Genomic DNA, 5360 nt, shown 5'->3' with positions numbered 1-5360 from the left:
TGTAGACAAAAGCATACATGGATAAAAACGTGAGACTGCTCAATTCGACTTAGGTAGTTTGAGGTAATCTTGAAATGGCATGTCACGTTCTTTAATGAAAGCGTTCGAACAATTAGTCAAGTTACATATTCTGTGATCATCAGCAAAAACATGTTTGCTAAAGATTCGTTTCAAGTGTCGCCTTTTCTCCTCTCTCAGTATATCATGTTTTGTTCGTATTCGCCGCTAAGCACTTGCATCATGTCACTGGAAGATAGCTTTTGCTATTCCGCAGTACTGCTGGAATTCGCTTCAAGAATCGTCTCTGGGTTAAATTAGTTACATAATCGTAATGCCAAGAAGTACTCAGTGACGTAAATGCAGTGTTTTTTTTTTATAAACAAGTATGCCCAATTTGGCGTGATAGCGGCAAAACACCGCAGTAACGCTCAACTCAAAAAGCCGAACGAACCATTGCGGAGCTTAAGTTCGTCTGCTTCTTGTGCAAAGTTTTCAATATTGTGAAAACAACAAGCTCTTATTGGCTCATTGAAAAAAACAAAATAGAGGGTAGACCTTACGGCTTCTAGCCTCTCCTTCCAATCGAGGCCGATCAGAAATCAACGTCATTATGACGTCACCGCAACTTCTGCGCAAGGAGCAGACGACCTTGCTTTCCGCACACTTCGGTTCACCTTTGTTCCAGACTCAGCGGACGCTACGAGCTGATGGCACCAAACAGACAGCGTAAAGCGTGCCATTCTGGTGGTCGTAATATTTCTGAACGTCTTCTATGACCGCTGAACCAATCATAAACAAAACAGGCCCAGTTACTTGTGCTTTTGACGCTGCTTGGTTGGACCCATTAGCTCGTAGCGTCGGCCGCGTCTGGACGTAAGCGAAGTATACCACAGTCGCTAGAAGCTTAAAAATCACAGTTCGTGGCGTGTTCCCGGCGCCTTATTGTCGCTCCCCATCGAGGCATCTTGCGATAAGACCAAACAACAAATCGCGAAGCAACGATGCGTGTCAACCAAGCTTTTCCTGACGATCCTTAAGCGTTCTCTAACTATAGTAATCGAAAGTTAATGAGAGTTGACATTTCGTTTCTCAGGCAGTCTTCCTGAGTTTATAACAATTCCGACACTTGTCGACACAAGTGGTCACATTATTAGATACCCACAAAATGAAAGAAGTGAAGAGTAGTGCGGAGGAAATTAATGCGATATGTGGAAAACAAAGCAGGTCCGTTAATAGTGTGTTTTATATTCTCTGTTGGGCCCTAATTAACATTAAAAGTAGTCTTGTAATAACACCTTTTTAATTACTAATTCAGAAGGTCTATGAAATGGCACTGCATATTTTTGAAATTGTATTTACTTTGTAGGCTGGGAGCTATCGAGTGATTACCCCAACAAGCGTAAACAAAGCTTGCTATAAAAGCAAAGTCTACTTATACCAGTCACAAAGATCTCTTTCTCCCAAAAAGTATTCGTGCAGGCTGTCCACTTAACTGTAGTCGTACAATCCTCGCGCATCCTTAAGACTTAAGAACGAGAATGCCTGAAAATATACTGCATTATTAATTTTAAGGCGAATGAGCGAACGTAGTTTATGATCGTACAGAGTACGCCGCTTTCTGTGCTTCAGCCGAGTGAGAAGCCACCACTAAAACGTCGTTACCTCAACAAGGAGAACCAACGTCTTCCTCACTAATCGAAAAAGACAACCACAAAACTAAAGCAAGTCGAGTTCTTCTGCGAAGATAAAAAAAAGCGGGCGAATCGTCTTGGAATAACGCAAGCACGTATACGCAAGACATCCGGGAAAAAAGGCAAAAAAAGAAGAAAAAAAAATCCAACGGTATATCACGACACCGCCCGTTCACACAACGAAAAACAAAATGGAAGGAATGGCGTCGTCCTGAATGGGGACGAGGGATCTCCTGCCCGTAGGTGGAGCAAATTTTATGGCTTCCAGTAAGAGCGAGGAACGTGGAGGACGGAAGGCCGTGTCTTAGGGAGCCGGGCAGTGTACGGGCAGTCGTCTGCCTGGGGCTGGCACTCGACAAAAATAAGCGCGCCATGGATTCCGTTTTGTGCGTGTGTGGGTTGAGGAGCGTGGAGAGGACGATAAGCATGTCGCTGTATTTCAGCCGCTCGTTCGGGCGTGCATGGCCCGAACGGATGTTCCGTGCTCTCTAATGATTTTGTAGGATCGCGTCGGGAGGAGAGGAAAGAAAGCTGACTGACGAGAATGAAGCGCGTTCCACGAGGCTCCATCATGCATTTGCAAGTCAAGATCGAATGTAGATATACAAATAAATATAGATTTTGTAATATCCTTCGTGTCGCTGCAGAAAAGGCGAAAAATCTCCGAATGCCGAGGCTCAATAGGATTGTCGGTGTTCGACGGTTGCTCCTTTTATAACCCTCCCAGAATATATTGAATTTGACACTAGACACTATACCATAAACGCACGTTTGATTTAGACATCATGAGACATATGGCCACATTACAGTTTCTAAACATATTGACAGCGGAAAACAAGGACGTAGTTTTGTTATCTTGTTTATTTTTGGCGCAAGGACAAACGACAACAACACCAAAAAACGTTTTATATTTAAGTCTGTTTGTTCGTTTTCATTTTGCCTTGCGAGGCTCGGAGGCAAAGCACCACCCTAAATTCCGTTCATTTCTAAACTCGCAGTGTGGTGAAAGCTACGTCCTTGCCGGACCAGTCACACATCCAGCTTTCGTCACGTGATCACGCCCCTCCCCCCCCCCCCCCCCTCCCCTCTATGCCTATGCAGAAAGACCGGGGTCAGGTGATAAAGGAGGGCGGTTCATTAGTCCGGTAAGCTTGTGCCTCCCAGCACACGGACAGCTTAATAGTGAAAGGTGTGTCTGTAATCCTGGGCTCCAGTTTTATTTTCGGCCGCGATCCGCGCACTTTTATATAGACTTACTTCCGAGAAGGCGCCGTGAAATTGAGCTTTTAGTTGTACGTGAAAACAACCTTCGTTGTCAAAAACTTTGTTCTGTCCTTCGCTCGGCTGACAAAGTTTTTTTATGCAGTTCACATGTTCCATCGTTTGTCGTCGTAATACGTGCCCTGAGGCCCACTTCCGTAACTTAGAAGAAAAGAAAAAAGAGCGATTGCCTACGGATTGTTTTGCACCTTGACTGGTGATAGAGATGTCATGTAACTAACCTTGTCTGCTAAGAATTGCCATAAGGTGATTTGAGTTATCCTTTAGTTCCCTCTGTGGTGTGCCAAACTGTTGTCGTTGGATTTGTATGTTAACTCTGCATTTTAGTTTATTTAATCAGTGCTTCAGATGTTTGCGTTCAAAGATAGAAGTGCATTTTTGATAAAACTACTATTTTGGATATTTTACGTGCGTCATCCTAATTGTATCATTCCAGAAGATGTTTTCCCGAAGTTACACCACGAAAGAATTAAAAAAAAACGATGGTTTCATTAGTCGGTTTTATAATAAAGAGTAAAGAAAGGGTGGAGTTCCTAGTGGAAGAAGCTCTATATTAAAGGGAAAACGAAATAAAAGCGTACAAAAGAACTGACAGCGTGAATAACATGTGGTGAAGAATGCACCGTAAGCCTGAATAAAGAACAAAAAAATAATTTGTTTATTGAGGCGTACTAAGCCAACAGATAAAAAAGGCAGTGTTAAACCTGACTCACAAGCTGGATCAGCCATGGCGATTCGCCCTCGTCAGAGGTGGAGAAGATTTAATCTCGGGACTTACTTAACTTTCCCCGTTCACATATACATGTCTACACTCAACGAGGTTACAACAAGAATAGATTGTTATAGCCCGGATACGAACTCGGGATGGGGAAGTGTACGACAATCGCGTAAAGAACTCGCTGCGTCCATACAGCAAGTGTTGCAATATCGCCAACGCTATTTTTCTTTCATATGGTTGTGTTTAGGTAGTAGGGTTTTTACACTTTTTTTATTTACGTTTTTTAATCAGCAAATATATATATATATATATATTTGCTGAAATGTTAAAGAAAAAAAGAAATGAAGTTCTAAGAAAATGGTGTTCAGTTTCGTTGGATATCCTGCTAAAACGCCAAAAATAACAACACGTACATGCTCACAAACACACATACAGAGATAAACTTATAGCGGAAAAGTCTAACAATATCAAGGGATGCAAAAGGAAAGCCTGCACGATTATAGTTTTTTTTTGTTGAATTCTTTGTTGGGCATGAAAATTCGAAGTTTAATTCACTTTTGAATGATTTCCGTCCACGTTGTGCTCAAATGTAATATATATGTGTATATATATATATATATATATATATATATATATATATATATATATATATATATATATATATATATATATATATATATATATAATTAATTTTATGGCGAAATTATATTAGTTATTTTCAGTACAACTTTAGAATGAAGTTAAAACCAGGATTAAGCCACCCAAAAATACTTCCTACATGTTATGTTCCATCAGGGTTGACATATCCTCTCTTCCCTCGTAAACCAAATTGGCTTTCCCACCTCCTTCCTCCTTATGTGGGGAAGCAGCCTTTCGGAGAGACATTTCATTACAGATGGACGTGAAGAAAGGTAAAAAACGCAGGCGAGCTGGTGAATGATATCCATAGTAACCCTGAGACGTAGGAAAATAAAAAAAGAACGGACAGAACAACGAAGTCTTTAACACAGCATGAAATTAATTTAGCAACGATCGTCTTATATACATGTCACAGACCTCCATCAATATTTAAAAGACCTCCTCGCCCAATTCCCTATACCGACAACCGCACACAAAAGCAAACACGCCCGAAACAGGAAGGGGGTACTAACTCGAAAAGGGAATGCAAAAACTTCCGCACTTGGCAAGGTCAGACTGAACACAACAATACTTACGAACTCTTTTGTTCCCTTGTGAATGGGGCCAGCTGAACATGAAAAACAGAGAAAAAATATAACATTCGCGCAGCTGGAAAAATGTAGAACGCTTCACGATTTTGCGTGTCATCCTTGCGCAGTACTTTTAAAGTACATATACTAAAATTGGAACAATATAGAGAAGATTACCATAGCCCCTGCGCAAGGATGACACGCAAAATCGTGAAGCGTTCCACATTTTTCCAGCGGTGCGAATGTTATATTTTTTCTCTGTGTGTTTTTCATGTTCAGCTGGCCCCGTTCACAAGCAATGAACCAACTTGCTCAGCTTAAGCCCATAACAAGGTATCTTTTGTTCCCTTACCAAGATACAAACAAAGTTGTCCGAAAAGAGACCCACAAAAACCACATCCAAAGGAAAAGAAGAACCCAAACCGCGAAACAATTGACCCATCACATAACAAAAAAAAAAAA

At 41.3% G+C, this 5360-nt stretch overlaps 1 non-coding gene across 1 annotated transcript; it reads left to right on the top strand.

Annotated features, from left to right (window-relative positions):
• The first annotated feature begins 5025 nt into the window (after nucleotides 1-5025).
• On the top strand, nucleotides 5026-5128 carry LOC115308557. Its single transcript, XR_003916537.2, has one exon. It is a non-coding gene; the product is annotated as a U6 spliceosomal RNA (small nuclear RNA).
• Nucleotides 5129-5360: the final 232 nt, after the last annotated feature.

This window comes from Ixodes scapularis, unplaced genomic scaffold (genome assembly GCF_016920785.2).
Source record: "Ixodes scapularis isolate PalLabHiFi unplaced genomic scaffold, ASM1692078v2 PGA_scaffold1__304_contigs__length_218370807, whole genome shotgun sequence".
NCBI lineage: Eukaryota > Metazoa > Arthropoda > Arachnida > Ixodida > Ixodidae > Ixodes > Ixodes scapularis.
The sequence above is the reverse complement of the archived record's forward strand: the minus strand, read 5'-3'. Positions and strand labels throughout refer to the sequence as shown.